Raw genomic sequence first — 19,839 nt, 5'->3', positions numbered from 1 at the left:
ACCTTTGGATGGGGGTGGCATCCTTATCCGTGCCGAATTTCAGCAGGCAGCCGGCCACTCCTAGCCACCGGGCCCTGGATATGAACGATGGCCTTTCCCCTGACAAACAATACACACCAGGCCAGGTTCCTGATGTCAGTTTGCAGGAGGCGCTTGGCACTGTCAAACCAGCCACAGTTGCCTGTGGGGGCACCTTGCATCTGGGAGGTATCCTGATCCGTGCGGAATTTCAGCAGGCAGCCGGCCACTCCTAGCCACCGGGCCCTGGATATGAACGATGGCCTTTCCCCTGACAAACAATACACACCAGGCCAGGTTCCTGATGTCAGTTTGCAGGAGGCACGTGGCACTGTCAAACCAGCCACAGTTGCCTGAAGGGGCACCTTGCATCTGGGAGGTATCCTGATCCGTGCGGAATTTCAGCAGGCAGCCGGCCACTCCGGGCCACCGGGCCCTGGATATGAACCATCGCCTTTCCCCAGAGAAACGAAACTCACCAGGCCAGGGTCCTGATGTCAGTTTGCAGGAGGCACTTGGCACTGTCCAACAAGCCACAGTTGCCTGTGGTTGTACCTTCGGTCTGGGAGGCATCCTCATTTGAGCGGAATTTCAGCAGGCAGCCGGCCACTCCTAGCCACCGGGCCCTGGATATGAACCATGGCCTTTCCCCAGACAAACAAAACTCACCAGGCCAGGTTCCTGATGTCAGTTTGCAGGAGGCACTTGGCACTGTCCAACCAGCCACAGATGCCTGTGGTTGAACCTTAGGTCTGGGAGGCATCCTGATCCGTGTGGAATTTCAGCAGGCAGCCGGCTTCTCAGGGCCACCGGGCCCTGGATATGAACCATGGCCTTTCCCCAGACAAACAAAACACACCAGGTCAGGATCCTGATGTCAGTTTGCAGGAGTCACTAGGCACTGTCAAACCAGCCACAGTTGCCGGTGCTGGTACCTTTGGATGGGGGTGGCATCCTTATCCGTGCCGAATTTCAGCAGGCAGCCGGCCACTCCTAGCCACCGGGCCCTGGATATGAACGATGGCCTTTCCCCTGACAAACAATACACACCAGGCCAGGTTCCTGATGTCAGTTTGCAGGAGGCACTTGGCACTGTCAAACCAGCCACAGTTGCCGGTGGTGGTACATTTGGATGGGGGTGGCATCCTGATCCGTGCGGAATTTCAGCAGGCAGCCGGCCACTCTGGGCCACTGGGCCCTGGACACAAACGTTGGCCTTTCCCCTGAGAAACAAAACACACCAGGCCAGGTTCCTGATGTCAGTTTGCAGGAGGCGCTTGGCACTGTCAAACCAGCCACAGTTGCCTGAAGGGGCACCTTGCATCTGGGAGGTATCCTGATCCGTGCGGAATTTCAGCAGGCAGCCGGCCACTCCGGGCCACCGGGCCCTGGATATGAACCATCGCCTTTCCCCAGAGAAACGAAACTCACCAGGCCAGGGTCCTGATGTCAGTTTGCAGGAGGCACTTGGCACTGTCCAACAAGCCACAGTTGCCTGTGGTTGTACCTTCGGTCTGGGAGGCATCCTGATTTGAGCGGAATTTCAGCAGGCAGCCGGCCACTCCTAGCCACCGGGCCCTGGATATGAACCATGGCCTTTCCCCAGACAAACAAAACTCACCAGGCCAGGTTCCTGATCTCAGTTTGCAGGAGGCACTTGGCACTGTCCAACCAGCCACAGATGCCTGTGGTTGAAACTTCGGTCTGGGAGGCATCCTGATCCGTGTGGAATTTCAGCAGGCAGCCGGCTTCTCAGGGCCACCGGGTCCTGGATATGAACCATGGCCTTTCCCCAGACAAACAAAACACACCAGGTCAGGATCCTGATGTCAGTTTGCAGGAGTCACTAGGCACTGTCAAACCAGCCACAGTTGCCGGTGCTGGTACCTTTGGATGGGGGTGGCATCCTTATCCGTGCCGAATTTCAGCAGGCAGCCGGCCACTCCTAGCCACCGGGCCCTGGATATGAACGATGGCCTTTCCCCTGACAAACAATACACACCAGGCCAGGTTCCTGATGTCAGTTTGCAGGAGGCACTTGGCACTGTCAAACCAGCCACAGTTGCCGGTGGTGGTACATTTGGATGGGGGTGGCATCCTGATCCGTGCGGAATTTCAGCAGGCAGCCGGCCACTCTGGGCCACTGGGCCCTGGACACAAACGTTGGCCTTTCCCCTGAGAAACAAAACACACCAGGCCAGGTTCCTGATGTCAGTTTGCAGGAGGCGCTTGGCACTGTCAAACCAGCCACAGTTGCCTGTGGGGGCACCTTGTATCTGGGAGGTATCCTGATCCGTGCGGAATTTCAGCAGGCAGCTGGCCACGCCGGGCCACGAGGCCCTGGATATGAACCATGGCCTTTCCCCAGACAAACAAAACTCGCCAGGTCAGGATCCTGATGTCAGTTTGCAGGAGGCACTTGGCACTGTCAAACCAGCCACAGTTGCCGGTGGTGGTACATTTGGATGGGGGTGGCATCCTGATCCGTGCGGAATTTCAGCAGGCAGCCGGCCACTCTGGGCCACTGGGCCCTGGACACGAACGTTGGCCTTTCCCCTGAGAAACAAAACACACCAGGCCAGGTTCCTGATGTCAGTTTGCAGGAGGCGCTTGGCACTGTCAAACCAGCCACAGTTGCCTGTGGGGGCACCTTGCATCTGGGAGGTATCCTGATCCGTGCGGAATTTCAGCAGGCAGCCGGCCACGCCGGGCCACGAGGCCCTGGATATGAACCATGGCCTTTCCCCAGACAAACAAAACTGACCAGGTCAGGATCCTTATGTCAGTTTGCAGGAGGCACTTGGCACTGTCAAACCAGCCACAGTTGCCGGTGGTGGTACATTTGGATGGGGGTGGCATCCTGATCCGTGCGGAATTTCAGCAGGCAGCCGGCCACTCTGGGCCACTGGGCCCTGGACACGAACGATGGACTTTCCCCAGAGAAACAAAACTCACCAGGCCAGGTTCCTGATGTCAGTTTGCAGGAGGCACTTGGCAGTGTCAAAGCAGCCACAGTTGCCTGTGGGGGAACCTTTCAGCTGGGAGGCATCCTGATCCGTGCCGAATTTCACCAGGCAGACGGCCACTCCGGGGCACCGGGCCCTGGACATGAACGATGGCCTTTCCCCTGACAAACAATACACACCAGGCCAGGTTCCTGATGTCAGTTTGCAGGAGGCACTTGGCACTGTCAAACCAGCCTCAGTTGCCTGTAGGGGCACATTGCATCTGGGAGGTATCCTGATCCGTGTGGAATTTCAGCAGGCAGCCGGCTTCTCAGGGCCACCGGGCCCTGGATATGAACCATGGCCTTTCCCCAGACAAACAAAACACACCAGGTCAGGATCCTGATGTCAGTTTGCAGGAGGCACTTGGCACTGTCAAACCAGCCACAGTTGCCTGTGGTTGAACCTTCGGTCTGGGAGGCATCCTGATCCGAGCGGAATTTCAGCAGGCAGCCGGCCACGCCGGGCCACCAGGCCCTGGATATGAACCATGGCCTTTCCCCAGACAAACAAAACTCGCCAGGTCAGGATCCTGATGTCAGTTTGCAGGAGGCACTTGGCACTGTCAAACCAGCCACAGTTGCCGGTGGTGGTACATTTGGATGGGGGTGGCATCCTGATCCGGGCGGAATTTCAGCAGGCAGCCGGCCACTCTGGGCCACTGGGCCCTGGACACGAACGTTGGCCTTTCCCCTGAGAAACAAAACACACCAGGCCAGGTTCCTGATGTCAGTTTGCAGGAGGCGCTTGGCACTGTCAAACAAGCCACAGTTGCCTGAAGGGGCACCTTGCCTCCGGGCGGCATCCTGATCCATGCGGAATTTCAGCAGGCAGCTGGCCACTCCTAGCCAGCGGGCCCTGGATATGAACGATGGCCTTTCCCCTGAGAAACAAAACACACCAGGCCAGGTTCCTGATGTCAGTTTGCAGGAGGCGCTTGGCACTGTCAAACCAGCCACAGTTGCCTGAAGGGGCACCTTGCATCTGGGAGGTATCCTGATCCGTGCGGAATTTCAGCAGGCAGCCGGCCACTCCGGGCCACCGGGCCCTGGATATGAACCATCGCCTTTCCCCAGAGAAACGAAACTCACCAGGCCAGGGTCCTGATGTCAGTTTGCAGGAGGCACTTGGCACTGTCCAACAAGCCACAGTTGCCTGTGGTTGTACCTTCGGTCTGGGAGGCATCCTCATTTGAGCGGAATTTCAGCAGGCAGCCGGCCACTCCTAGCCACCGGGCCCTGGATATGAACCATGGCCTTTCCCCAGACAAACAAAACTCACCAGGCCAGGTTCCTGATGTCAGTTTGCAGGAGGCACTTGGCACTGTCCAACCAGCCACAGATGCCTGTGGTTGAACCTTAGGTCTGGGAGGCATCCTGATCCGTGTGGAATTTCAGCAGGCAGCCGGCTTCTCAGGGCCACCGGGCCCTGGATATGAACCATGGCCTTTCCCCAGACAAACAAAACACACCAGGTCAGGATCCTGATGTCAGTTTGCAGGAGTCACTAGGCACTGTCAAACCAGCCACAGTTGCCGGTGCTGGTACCTTTGGATGGGGGTGGCATCCTTATCCGTGCCGAATTTCAGCAGGCAGCCGGCCACTCCTAGCCACCGGGCCCTGGATATGAACGATGGCCTTTCCCCTGACAAACAATACACACCAGGCCAGGTTCCTGATGTCAGTTTGCAGGAGGCACTTGGCACTGTCAAACCAGCCACAGTTGCCGGTGGTGGTACATTTGGATGGGGGTGGCATCCTGATCCGTGCGGAATTTCAGCAGGCAGCCGGCCACTCTGGGCCACTGGGCCCTGGACACAAACGTTGGCCTTTCCCCTGAGAAACAAAACACACCAGGCCAGGTTCCTGATGTCAGTTTGCAGGAGGCGCTTGGCACTGTCAAACCAGCCACAGTTGCCTGAAGGGGCACCTTGCATCTGGGAGGTATCCTGATCCGTGCGGAATTTCAGCAGGCAGCCGGCCACTCCGGGCCACCGGGCCCTGGATATGAACCATCGCCTTTCCCCAGAGAAACGAAACTCACCAGGCCAGGGTCCTGATGTCAGTTTGCAGGAGGCACTTGGCACTGTCCAACAAGCCACAGTTGCCTGTGGTTGTACCTTCGGTCTGGGAGGCATCCTGATTTGAGCGGAATTTCAGCAGGCAGCCGGCCACTCCTAGCCACCGGGCCCTGGATATGAACCATGGCCTTTCCCCAGACAAACAAAACTCACCAGGCCAGGTTCCTGATGTCAGTTTGCAGGAGGCACTTGGCACTGTCCAACCAGCCACAGATGCCTGTGGTTGAAACTTCGGTCTGGGAGGCATCCTGATCCGTGTGGAATTTCAGCAGGCAGCCGGCTTCTCAGGGCCACCGGGTCCTGGATATGAACCATGGCCTTTCCCCAGACAAACAAAACACACCAGGTCAGGATCCTGATGTCAGTTTGCAGGAGTCACTAGGCACTGTCAAACCAGCCACAGTTGCCGGTGCTGGTACCTTTGGATGGGGGTGGCATCCTTATCCGTGCCGAATTTCAGCAGGCAGCCGGCCACTCCTAGCCACCGGGCCCTGGATATGAACGATGGCCTTTCCCCTGACAAACAATACACACCAGGCCAGGTTCCTGATGTCAGTTTGCAGGAGGCACTTGGCACTGTCAAACCAGCCACAGTTGCCGGTGGTGGTACATTTGGATGGGGGTGGCATCCTGATCCGTGCGGAATTTCAGCAGGCAGCCGGCCACTCTGGGCCACTGGGCCCTGGACACAAACGTTGGCCTTTCCCCTGAGAAACAAAACACACCAGGCCAGGTTCCTGATGTCAGTTTGCAGGAGGCGCTTGGCACTGTCAAACCAGCCACAGTTGCCTGTGGGGGCACCTTGTATCTGGGAGGTATCCTGATCCGTGCGGAATTTCAGCAGGCAGCTGGCCACGCCGGGCCACGAGGCCCTGGATATGAACCATGGCCTTTCCCCAGACAAACAAAACTCGCCAGGTCAGGATCCTGATGTCAGTTTGCAGGAGGCACTTGGCACTGTCAAACCAGCCACAGTTGCCGGTGGTGGTACATTTGGATGGGGGTGGCATCCTGATCCGTGCGGAATTTCAGCAGGCAGCCGGCCACTCTGGGCCACTGGGCCCTGGACACGAACGTTGGCCTTTCCCCTGAGAAACAAAACACACCAGGCCAGGTTCCTGATGTCAGTTTGCAGGAGGCGCTTGGCACTGTCAAACCAGCCACAGTTGCCTGTGGGGGCACCTTGCATCTGGGAGGTATCCTGATCCGTGCGGAATTTCAGCAGGCAGCCGGCCACGCCGGGCCACGAGGCCCTGGATATGAACCATGGCCTTTCCCCAGACAAACAAAACTGACCAGGTCAGGATCCTTATGTCAGTTTGCAGGAGGCACTTGGCACTGTCAAACCAGCCACAGTTGCCGGTGGTGGTACATTTGGATGGGGGTGGCATCCTGATCCGTGCGGAATTTCAGCAGGCAGCCGGCCACTCTGGGCCACTGGGCCCTGGACACGAACGATGGACTTTCCCCAGAGAAACAAAACTCACCAGGCCAGGTTCCTGATGTCAGTTTGCAGGAGGCACTTGGCAGTGTCAAAGCAGCCACAGTTGCCTGTGGGGGAACCTTTCAGCTGGGAGGCATCCTGATCCGTGCCGAATTTCACCAGGCAGACGGCCACTCCGGGGCACCGGGCCCTGGACATGAACGATGGCCTTTCCCCTGACAAACAATACACACCAGGCCAGGTTCCTGATGTCAGTTTGCAGGAGGCACTTGGCACTGTCAAACCAGCCTCAGTTGCCTGTAGGGGCACATTGCATCTGGGAGGTATCCTGATCCGTGTGGAATTTCAGCAGGCAGCCGGCTTCTCAGGGCCACCGGGCCCTGGATATGAACCATGGCCTTTCCCCAGACAAACAAAACACACCAGGTCAGGATCCTGATGTCAGTTTGCAGGAGGCACTTGGCACTGTCAAACCAGCCACAGTTGCCTGTGGTTGAACCTTCGGTCTGGGAGGCATCCTGATCCGAGCGGAATTTCAGCAGGCAGCCGGCCACGCCGGGCCACCAGGCCCTGGATATGAACCATGGCCTTTCCCCAGACAAACAAAACTCGCCAGGTCAGGATCCTGATGTCAGTTTGCAGGAGGCACTTGGCACTGTCAAACCAGCCACAGTTGCCGGTGGTGGTACATTTGGATGGGGGTGGCATCCTGATCCGGGCGGAATTTCAGCAGGCAGCCGGCCACTCTGGGCCACTGGGCCCTGGACACGAACGTTGGCCTTTCCCCTGAGAAACAAAACACACCAGGCCAGGTTCCTGATGTCAGTTTGCAGGAGGCGCTTGGCACTGTCAAACAAGCCACAGTTGCCTGTGGGGGCACCTTGCATCTGGGAGGTATCCTGATCCGTGCGGAATTTCAGCAGGCAGCCGGCCACTCCTAGCCACCGGGCCCTGGATATGAACGATGGCCTTTCCCCTGACAAACAATACACACCAGGCCAGGTTCCTGATGTCAGTTTGCAGGAGGCACGTGGCACTGTCAAACCAGCCACAGTTGCCTGAAGGGGCACCTTGCATCTGGGAGGTATCCTGATCCGTGCGGAATTTCAGCAGGCAGCCGGCCACTCCGGGCCACCGGGCCCTGGATATGAACCATCGCCTTTCCCCAGAGAAACGAAACTCACCAGGCCAGGGTCCTGATGTCAGTTTGCAGGAGGCACTTGGCACTGTCCAACAAGCCACAGTTGCCTGTGGTTGTACCTTCGGTCTGGGAGGCATCCTCATTTGAGCGGAATTTCAGCAGGCAGCCGGCCACTCCTAGCCACCGGGCCCTGGATATGAACCATGGCCTTTCCCCAGACAAACAAAACTCACCAGGCCAGGTTCCTGATGTCAGTTTGCAGGAGGCACTTGGCACTGTCCAACCAGCCACAGATGCCTGTGGTTGAACCTTAGGTCTGGGAGGCATCCTGATCCGTGTGGAATTTCAGCAGGCAGCCGGCTTCTCAGGGCCACCGGGCCCTGGATATGAACCATGGCCTTTCCCCAGACAAACAAAACACACCAGGTCAGGATCCTGATGTCAGTTTGCAGGAGTCACTAGGCACTGTCAAACCAGCCACAGTTGCCGGTGCTGGTACCTTTGGATGGGGGTGGCATCCTTATCCGTGCCGAATTTCAGCAGGCAGCCGGCCACTCCTAGCCACCGGGCCCTGGATATGAACGATGGCCTTTCCCCTGACAAACAATACACACCAGGCCAGGTTCCTGATGTCAGTTTGCAGGAGGCACTTGGCACTGTCAAACCAGCCACAGTTGCCGGTGGTGGTACATTTGGATGGGGGTGGCATCCTGATCCGTGCGGAATTTCAGCAGGCAGCCGGCCACTCTGGGCCACTGGGCCCTGGACACAAACGTTGGCCTTTCCCCTGAGAAACAAAACACACCAGGCCAGGTTCCTGATGTCAGTTTGCAGGAGGCGCTTGGCACTGTCAAACCAGCCACAGTTGCCTGAAGGGGCACCTTGCATCTGGGAGGTATCCTGATCCGTGCGGAATTTCAGCAGGCAGCCGGCCACTCCGGGCCACCGGGCCCTGGATATGAACCATCGCCTTTCCCCAGAGAAACGAAACTCACCAGGCCAGGGTCCTGATGTCAGTTTGCAGGAGGCACTTGGCACTGTCCAACAAGCCACAGTTGCCTGTGGTTGTACCTTCGGTCTGGGAGGCATCCTGATTTGAGCGGAATTTCAGCAGGCAGCCGGCCACTCCTAGCCACCGGGCCCTGGATATGAACCATGGCCTTTCCCCAGACAAACAAAACTCACCAGGCCAGGTTCCTGATGTCAGTTTGCAGGAGGCACTTGGCACTGTCCAACCAGCCACAGATGCCTGTGGTTGAAACTTCGGTCTGGGAGGCATCCTGATCCGTGTGGAATTTCAGCAGGCAGCCGGCTTCTCAGGGCCACCGGGTCCTGGATATGAACCATGGCCTTTCCCCAGACAAACAAAACACACCAGGTCAGGATCCTGATGTCAGTTTGCAGGAGTCACTAGGCACTGTCAAACCAGCCACAGTTGCCGGTGCTGGTACCTTTGGATGGGGGTGGCATCCTTATCCGTGCCGAATTTCAGCAGGCAGCCGGCCACTCCTAGCCACCGGGCCCTGGATATGAACGATGGCCTTTCCCCTGACAAACAATACACACCAGGCCAGGTTCCTGATGTCAGTTTGCAGGAGGCACTTGGCACTGTCAAACCAGCCACAGTTGCCGGTGGTGGTACATTTGGATGGGGGTGGCATCCTGATCCGTGCGGAATTTCAGCAGGCAGCCGGCCACTCTGGGCCACTGGGCCCTGGACACAAACGTTGGCCTTTCCCCTGAGAAACAAAACACACCAGGCCAGGTTCCTGATGTCAGTTTGCAGGAGGCGCTTGGCACTGTCAAACCAGCCACAGTTGCCTGTGGGGGCACCTTGTATCTGGGAGGTATCCTGATCCGTGCGGAATTTCAGCAGGCAGCTGGCCACGCCGGGCCACGAGGCCCTGGATATGAACCATGGCCTTTCCCCAGACAAACAAAACTCGCCAGGTCAGGATCCTGATGTCAGTTTGCAGGAGGCACTTGGCACTGTCAAACCAGCCACAGTTGCCGGTGGTGGTACATTTGGATGGGGGTGGCATCCTGATCCGTGCGGAATTTCAGCAGGCAGCCGGCCACTCTGGGCCACTGGGCCCTGGACACGAACGTTGGCCTTTCCCCAGAGAAACAAAACACACCAGGCCAGGTTCCTGATGTCAGTTTGCAGGAGGCGCTTGGCACTGTCAAACCAGCCACAGTTGCCTGTGGGGGCACCTTGCATCTGGGAGGTATCCTGATCCGTGCGGAATTTCAGCAGGCAGCCGGCCACGCCGGGCCACGAGGCCCTGGATATGAACCATGGCCTTTCCCCAGACAAACAAAACTGACCAGGTCAGGATCCTTATGTCAGTTTGCAGGAGGCACTTGGCACTGTCAAACCAGCCACAGTTGCCGGTGGTGGTACATTTGGATGGGGGTGGCATCCTGATCCGTGCGGAATTTCAGCAGGCAGCCGGCCACTCTGGGCCACTGGGCCCTGGACACGAACGATGGACTTTCCCCAGAGAAACAAAACTCACCAGGCCAGGTTCCTGATGTCAGTTTGCAGGAGGCACTTGGCAGTGTCAAAGCAGCCACAGTTGCCTGTGGGGGAACCTTTCAGCTGGGAGGCATCCTGATCCGTGCCGAATTTCACCAGGCAGACGGCCACTCCGGGGCACCGGGCCCTGGACATGAACGATGGCCTTTCCCCTGACAAACAATACACACCAGGCCAGGTTCCTGATGTCAGTTTGCAGGAGGCACTTGGCACTGTCAAACCAGCCTCAGTTGCCTGTAGGGGCACATTGCATCTGGGAGGTATCCTGATCCGTGTGGAATTTCAGCAGGCAGCCGGCTTCTCAGGGCCACCGGGCCCTGGATATGAACCATGGCCTTTCCCCAGACAAACAAAACACACCAGGTCAGGATCCTGATGTCAGTTTGCAGGAGGCACTTGGCACTGTCAAACCAGCCACAGTTGCCTGTGGTTGAACCTTCGGTCTGGGAGGCATCCTGATCCGAGCGGAATTTCAGCAGGCAGCCGGCCACGCCGGGCCACCAGGCCCTGGATATGAACCATGGCCTTTCCCCAGACAAACAAAACTCGCCAGGTCAGGATCCTGATGTCAGTTTGCAGGAGGCACTTGGCACTGTCAAACCAGCCACAGTTGCCGGTGGTGGTACATTTGGATGGGGGTGGCATCCTGATCCGGGCGGAATTTCAGCAGGCAGCCGGCCACTCTGGGCCACTGGGCCCTGGACACGAACGTTGGCCTTTCCCCTGAGAAACAAAACACACCAGGCCAGGTTCCTGATGTCAGTTTGCAGGAGGCGCTTGGCACTGTCAAACAAGCCACAGTTGCCTGTGGGGGCACCTTGCATCTGGGAGGTATCCTGATCCGTGCGGAATTTCAGCAGGCAGCCGGCCACTCCTAGCCACCGGGCCCTGGATATGAACGATGGCCTTTCCCCTGACAAACAATACACACCAGGCCAGGTTCCTGATGTCAGTTTGCAGGAGGCACGTGGCACTGTCAAACCAGCCACAGTTGCCTGAAGGGGCACCTTGCCTCCGGGCGGCATCCTGATCCATGCGGAATTTCAGCAGGCAGCTGGCCACTCCTAGCCAGCGGGCCCTGGATATGAACGATGGCCTTTCCCCTGAGAAACAAAACACACCAGGCCAGGTTCCTGATGTCAGTTTGCAGGAGGCGCTTGGCACTGTCAAACCAGCCACAGTTGCCTGAAGGGGCACCTTGCATCTGGGAGGTATCCTGATCCGTGCGGAATTTCAGCAGGCAGCCGGCCACTCCGGGCCACCGGGCCCTGGATATGAACCATCGCCTTTCCCCAGAGAAACGAAACTCACCAGGCCAGGGTCCTGATGTCAGTTTGCAGGAGGCACTTGGCACTGTCCAACAAGCCACAGTTGCCTGTGGTTGTACCTTCGGTCTGGGAGGCATCCTCATTTGAGCGGAATTTCAGCAGGCAGCCGGCCACTCCTAGCCACCGGGCCCTGGATATGAACCATGGCCTTTCCCCAGACAAACAAAACTCACCAGGCCAGGTTCCTGATGTCAGTTTGCAGGAGGCACTTGGCACTGTCCAACCAGCCACAGATGCCTGTGGTTGAACCTTAGGTCTGGGAGGCATCCTGATCCGTGTGGAATTTCAGCAGGCAGCCGGCTTCTCAGGGCCACCGGGCCCTGGATATGAACCATGGCCTTTCCCCAGACAAACAAAACACACCAGGTCAGGATCCTGATGTCAGTTTGCAGGAGTCACTAGGCACTGTCAAACCAGCCACAGTTGCCGGTGCTGGTACCTTTGGATGGGGGTGGCATCCTTATCCGTGCCGAATTTCAGCAGGCAGCCGGCCACTCCTAGCCACCGGGCCCTGGATATGAACGATGGCCTTTCCCCTGACAAACAATACACACCAGGCCAGGTTCCTGATGTCAGTTTGCAGGAGGCACTTGGCACTGTCAAACCAGCCACAGTTGCCGGTGGTGGTACATTTGGATGGGGGTGGCATCCTGATCCGTGCGGAATTTCAGCAGGCAGCCGGCCACTCTGGGCCACTGGGCCCTGGACACAAACGTTGGCCTTTCCCCTGAGAAACAAAACACACCAGGCCAGGTTCCTGATGTCAGTTTGCAGGAGGCGCTTGGCACTGTCAAACCAGCCACAGTTGCCTGAAGGGGCACCTTGCATCTGGGAGGTATCCTGATCCGTGCGGAATTTCAGCAGGCAGCCGGCCACTCCGGGCCACCGGGCCCTGGATATGAACCATCGCCTTTCCCCAGAGAAACGAAACTCACCAGGCCAGGGTCCTGATGTCAGTTTGCAGGAGGCACTTGGCACTGTCCAACAAGCCACAGTTGCCTGTGGTTGTACCTTCGGTCTGGGAGGCATCCTGATTTGAGCGGAATTTCAGCAGGCAGCCGGCCACTCCTAGCCACCGGGCCCTGGATATGAACCATGGCCTTTCCCCAGACAAACAAAACTCACCAGGCCAGGTTCCTGATGTCAGTTTGCAGGAGGCACTTGGCACTGTCCAACCAGCCACAGATGCCTGTGGTTGAAACTTCGGTCTGGGAGGCATCCTGATCCGTGTGGAATTTCAGCAGGCAGCCGGCTTCTCAGGGCCACCGGGTCCTGGATATGAACCATGGCCTTTCCCCAGACAAACAAAACACACCAGGTCAGGATCCTGATGTCAGTTTGCAGGAGTCACTAGGCACTGTCAAACCAGCCACAGTTGCCGGTGCTGGTACCTTTGGATGGGGGTGGCATCCTTATCCGTGCCGAATTTCAGCAGGCAGCCGGCCACTCCTAGCCACCGGGCCCTGGATATGAACGATGGCCTTTCCCCTGACAAACAATACACACCAGGCCAGGTTCCTGATGTCAGTTTGCAGGAGGCACTTGGCACTGTCAAACCTGCCACAGTTGCCGGTGGTGGTACATTTGGATGGGGGTGGCATCCTGATCCGTGCGGAATTTCAGCAGGCAGCCGGCCACTCTGGGCCACTGGGCCCTGGACACAAACGTTGGCCTTTCCCCAGAGAAACAAAACACACCAGGCCAGGTTCCTGATGTCAGTTTGCAGGAGGCGCTTGGCACTGTCAAACCAGCCACAGTTGCCTGTGGGGGCACCTTGCATCTGGGAGGTATCCTGATCCGTGCGGAATTTCAGCAGGCAGCTGGCCACGCCGGGCCACGAGGCCCTGGATATGAACCATGGCCTTTCCCCAGACAAACAAAACTCGCCAGGTCAGGATCCTGATGTCAGTTTGCAGGAGGCACTTGGCACTGTCAAACCAGCCACAGTTGCCGGTGGTGGTACATTTGGATGGGGGTGGCATCCTGATCCGTGCGGAATTTCAGCAGGCAGCCGGCCACTCTGGGCCACTGGGCCCTGGACACGAACGTTGGCCTTTCCCCTGAGAAACAAAACACACCAGGCCAGGTTCCTGATGTCAGTTTGCAGGAGGCGCTTGGCACTGTCAAACCAGCCACAGTTGCCTGTGGGGGCACCTTACATCTGGGAGGTATCCTGATCCGTGCGGAATTTCAGCAGGCAGCCGGCCACGCCGGGCCACGAGGCCCTGGATATGAACCATGGCCTTTCCCCAGACAAACAAAACTGACCAGGTCAGGATCCTTATGTCAGTTTGCAGGAGGCACTTGGCACTGTCAAACCAGCCACAGTTGCCGGTGGTGGTACATTTGGATGGGGGTGGCATCCTGATCCGTGCGGAATTTCAGCAGGCAGCCGGCCACTCTGGGCCACTGGGCCCTGGACACGAACGATGGACTTTCCCCAGAGAAACAAAACTCACCAGGCCAGGTTCCTGATGTCAGTTTGCAGGAGGCACTTGGCAGTGTCAAAGCAGCCACAGTTGCCTGTGGGGGAACCTTTCAGCTGGGAGGCATCCTGATCCGTGCCGAATTTCACCAGGCAGACGGCCACTCCGGGGCACCGGGCCCTGGACATGAACGATGGCCTTTCCCCTGACAAACAATACACACCAGGCCAGGTTCCTGATGTCAGTTTGCAGGAGGCACTTGGCACTGTCAAACCAGCCTCAGTTGCCTGTAGGGGCACATTGCATCTGGGAGGTATCCTGATCCGTGTGGAATTTCAGCAGGCAGCCGGCTTCTCAGGGCCACCGGGCCCTGGATATGAACCATGGCCTTTCCCCAGACAAACAAAACACACCAGGTCAGGATCCTGATGTCAGTTTGCAGGAGGCACTTGGCACTGTCAAACCAGCCACAGTTGCCGCTGGTGGTGCATTTGGATGGGGGTGGCATCCTGATGCGAGCGGAATTTCATCGGCATCCGGCCACTCCGGGCCACTGGGCCCTGGACAAGAACCACGGACTTTCCCAAGAGATACAAAACTCACCAGGCCAGGTTCCTGATGTCAGTTTGCAGGAGGCACTTGGCACTGTCAAACCAGCCACAGTTGTCTGTGGGGGCACCTTGCATCTGGGAGGTATCCTGATCCGTGCCGAATTTCAGCATGCAGCCGGCAACTCCGGGCCACAGGGCCCTGGATATGAACCATGGCCTTTCCCCAGGCAAACAAAACTCACCAGGCCAGGATCCTGATGTCAGTTTGCAGGAGGCACGTGGCACTGTCCAACCAGCCACATTTGCCTGTGGGGGCACATTGCATCTCGTCGGCATCCTGATCCGTGTGGAATTTTAGCTGGCAGCCGGCCACTCCTAGCCACCGGGCCCTGGATATGAACCATGGCCTTTCCCCACAGAAACAAAACTCACAAGGCCAGGTTCCTGATGTCAGTTTGCAGGAGGCACTTGGCACTGTCCAACCAGCCACAGTTGCCTGTGGTTGAACCTTCGGTCTGGGAGGCATCCTGATCCGAGCGGAATTTCAGCAGGCAGCCGGCCACGCCGGGCCACCGGGCCCTGGATATGAACCATGGCCTTTCCCCAGACAAACAAAACTCACCAGGCCAGGTTCCTGATGTCAGTGTGCAGGAGGCAAGTGGCAATGTCAAACCAGCCACAGATGCCTGTGGTGGTGCCTTCGGTCTGGGAGGTATCCTGATCCGTGCGGAATTTCAGCAGGCAGCCGGCCACGCCGGGCCACCAGGCCCTGGATATGAACCATGGCCTTTCCCCAGAGAAACAAAACTGACCAGGTCAGGATCCTGATGTCAGTTTGCAGGAGGCACGTGGCACTGTCAAACCAGCCACAGTTGCCGGTGGTGGTACATTTGGATGGGGGTGGCATCCTGATCTGTGCGGAATTTCAGCAGGCAGCGGGTCACTCCGGGCCACCGGGCCCTGGATAAGAACCATCGCCTTTACCCAGAGAAACAAAACTCACCAGGCCAGGGTCCTGATGTCAGTTTGCAGGAGGCACGTGGCACTGTCAAACCAGCCACAGTTGCCGGTGATGGTACATTTGGATGGGGGTGGCATCCTGATCCGTGCGGAATTTCAGCAGGCACCCGGCCACTCCGGGCCACTGGGCCCGGGATATGAACCATGGCCTTTCCCCAGAGAAACAAAACTCACCAGGCCAGGTTCCTGATGTCAGTGTGCAGGAGGCACGTGGCAATGTCAAACCAGCCACAGTTGCCTGTGGTGGTACCTTCGGTCTGGGAGGTATCCTAATCCATGCGGAATTTCATCAGGCATCCGGCCACTCCGGGCCACTGGGCCCTGGACATGAACCACGGCCTTTCCCCAGAGAAACAAAACTCACCAGGCCAGGTTCCTGATGTCAGTTTGCAGGAGGCACTTGGCACTGTCAAACCAGCCACAGTTGCCTGTGGGGGCGCCTTGCATCTGGGAGGTATCCTGATCCGTGCGGAATTTCAGCATGCAGCCGGATACTCCGGGCCACAGGGCCCTGGATATGAACCATGGCCTTTCCCCAGAGAAACAAAACTCACCAGGTCAGGATCCTGATGTCAGTTTCCAGGAGGCACGTGGCACTGTCCAACCAGCCGCAGTTGCCTGTGGGGGCACATTGAATCTCGTCGGCATCCTGATCCGTGTGGAATTTCAGCAGGCAGCCGGCCACTCTGGGCCACTGGGCCCTGGACACGAACGTTGGCCTTTCCCCTGAGAAACAAAACACACCAGGCCAGGTTCCTGATGTCAGTTTGCAGGAGTCACTAGGCACTGTCAAACCAGCCACAGTTGCCGGTGCTGGTACCTTTGGATGGGGGTGGCATCCTTATCCGTGCCGAATTTCAGCAGGCAGCCGGCCACTCCTAGCCACCGGGCCCTGGATATGAACGATGGCCTTTCCCCTGACAAACAATACACACCAGGCCAGGTTCCTGATGTCAGTTTGCAGGAGGCACTTGGCACTGTCAAACCTGCCACAGTTGCCGGTGGTGGTACATTTGGATGGGGGTGGCATCCTGATCCGAGCGGAATTTCAGCAGGCAGCCGGCCACTCTGGGCCACTGGGCCCTGGACACAAACGTTGGCCTTTCCCCAGAGAAACAAAACACACCAGGCCAGGTTCCTGATGTCAGTTTGCAGGAGGCGCTTGGCACTGTCAAACCAGCCACAGTTGCCTGTGGGGGCACCTTGCATCTGGGAGGTATCCTGATCCGTGCGGAATTTCAGCAGGCAGCTGGCCACGCCGGGCCACGAGGCCCTGGATATGAACCATGGCCTTTCCCCAGACAAACAAAACTCGCCAGGTCAGGATCCTGATGTCAGTTTGCAGGAGGCACTTGGCACTGTCAAACCAGCCACAGTTGCCGGTGGTGGTACATTTGGATGGGGGTGGCATCCTGATCCGTGCGGAATTTCAGCAGGCAGCCGGCCACTCTGGGCCACTGGGCCCTGGACACGAACGTTGGCCTTTCCCCTGAGAAACAAAACACACCAGGCCAGGTTCCTGATGTCAGTTTGCAGGAGGCGCTTGGCACTGTCAAACCAGCCACAGTTGCCTGTGGGGGCACCTTACATCTGGGAGGTATCCTGATCCGTGCGGAATTTCAGCAGGCAGCCGGCCACGCCGGGCCACGAGGCCCTGGATATGAACCATGGCCTTTCCCCAGACAAACAAAACTGACCAGGTCAGGATCCTTATGTCAGTTTGCAGGAGGCACTTGGCACTGTCAAACCAGCCACAGTTGCCGGTGGTGGTACATTTGGATGGGGGTGGCATCCTGATCCGTGCGGAATTTCAGCAGGCAGCCGGCCACTCTGGGCCACTGGGCCCTGGACACGAACGATGGACTTTCCCCAGAGAAACAAAACTCACCAGGCCAGGTTCCTGATGTCAGTTTGCAGGAGGCACTTGGCAGTGTCAAAGCAGCCACAGTTGCCTGTGGGGGAACCTTTCAGCTGGGAGGCATCCTGATCCGTGCCGAATTTCACCAGGCAGACGGCCACTCCGGGGCACCGGGCCCTGGACATGAACGATGGCCTTTCCCCTGACAAACAATACACACCAGGCCAGGTTCCTGATGTCAGTTTGCAGGAGGCACTTGGCACTGTCAAACCAGCCTCAGTTGCCTGTAGGGGCACATTGCATCTGGGAGGTATCCTGATCCGTGTGGAATTTCAGCAGGCAGCCGGCTTCTCAGGGCCACCGGGCCCTGGATATGAACCATGGCCTTTCCCCAGACAAACAAAACACACCAGGTCAGGATCCTGATGTCAGTTTGCAGGAGGCACTTGGCACTGTCAAACCAGCCACAGTTGCCGCTGGTGGTGCATTTGGATGGGGGTGGCATCCTGATGCGAGCGGAATTTCATCGGCATCCGGCCACTCCGGGCCACTGGGCCCTGGACAAGAACCACGGACTTTCCCAAGAGATACAAAACTCACCAGGCCAGGTTCCTGATGTCAGTTTGCAGGAGGCACTTGGCACTGTCAAACCAGCCACAGTTGTCTGTGGGGGCACCTTGCATCTGGGAGGTATCCTGATCCGTGCCGAATTTCAGCATGCAGCCGGCAACTCCGGGCCACAGGGCCCTGGATATGAACCATGGCCTTTCCCCAGGCAAACAAAACTCACCAGGCCAGGATCCTGATGTCAGTTTGCAGGAGGCACGTGGCACTGTCCAACCAGCCACATTTGCCTGTGGGGGCACATTGCATCTCGTCGGCATCCTGATCCGTGTGGAATTTTAGCTGGCAGCCGGCCACTCCTAGCCACCGGGCCCTGGATATGAACCATGGCCTTTCCCCACAGAAACAAAACTCACAAGGCCAGGTTCCTGATGTCAGTTTGCAGGAGGCACTTGGCACTGTCCAACCAGCCACAGTTGCCTGTGGTTGAACCTTCGGTCTGGGAGGCATCCTGATCCGAGCGGAATTTCAGCAGGCAGCCGGCCACGCCGGGCCACCGGGCCCTGGATATGAACCATGGCCTTTCCCCAGACAAACAAAACTCACCAGGCCAGGTTCCTGATGTCAGTGTGCAGGAGGCAAGTGGCAATGTCAAACCAGCCACAGATGCCTGTGGTGGTGCCTTCGGTCTGGGAGGTATCCTGATCCGTGCGGAATTTCAGCAGGCAGCCGGCCACGCCGGGCCACCAGGCCCTGGATATGAACCATGGCCTTTCCCCAGAGAAACAAAACTGACCAGGTCAGGATCCTGATGTCAGTTTGCAGGAGGCACGTGGCACTGTCAAACCAGCCACAGTTGCCGGTGGTGGTACATTTGGATGGGGGTGGCATCCTGATCTGTGCGGAATTTCAGCAGGCAGCGGGTCACTCCGGGCCACCGGGCCCTGGATAAGAACCATCGCCTTTACCCAGAGAAACAAAACTCACCAGGCCAGGGTCCTGATGTCAGTTTGCAGGAGGCACGTGGCACTGTCAAACCAGCCACAGTTGCCGGTGATGGTACATTTGGATGGGGGTGGCATCCTGATCCGTGCGGAATTTCAGCAGGCACCCGGCCACTCCGGGCCACTGGGCCCGGGATATGAACCATGGCCTTTCCCCAGAGAAACAAAACTCACCAGGCCAGGTTCCTGATGTCAGTGTGCAGGAGGCACGTGGCAATGTCAAACCAGCCACAGTTGCCTGTGGTGGTACCTTCGGTCTGGGAGGTATCCTAATCCATGCGGAATTTCATCAGGCATCCGGCCACTCCGGGCCACTGGGCCCTGGACATGAACCACGGCCTTTCCCCAGAGAAACAAAACTCACCAGGCCAGGTTCCTGATGTCAGTTTGCAGGAGGCACTTGGCACTGTCAAACCAGCCACAGTTGCCTGTGGGGGCGCCTTGCATCTGGGAGGTATCCTGATCCGTGCGGAATTTCAGCATGCAGCCGGATACTCCGGGCCACAGGGCCCTGGATATGAACCATGGCCTTTCCCCAGAGAAACAAAACTCACCAGGTCAGGATCCTGATGTCAGTTTCCAGGAGGCACGTGGCACTGTCCAACCAGCCGCAGTTGCCTGTGGGGGCACATTGAATCTCGTCGGCATCCTGATCCGTGTGGAATTTCAGCAGGCAGCCGGCCACTCTGGGCCACTGGGCCCTGGACACGAACGTTGGCCTTTCCCCAGAGAAACAAAACTCACCAGGCCAGGTTCCTGATGTCAGTTTGCAGGAGGCGCTTGGCACTGTCAAACCAGCCACAGTTGCCTGTGGGGGCACCTTGCATCTGGGAGGTATCCTGATCCGTGCGGAATTTCAGC

The sequence above is a fragment of the Passer domesticus genome, chromosome W (genome assembly GCF_036417665.1).
Source record: "Passer domesticus isolate bPasDom1 chromosome W, bPasDom1.hap1, whole genome shotgun sequence".
Taxonomy (NCBI): domain Eukaryota; kingdom Metazoa; phylum Chordata; class Aves; order Passeriformes; family Passeridae; genus Passer; species Passer domesticus.
Note: the sequence above shows the minus strand (reverse complement) of the source record.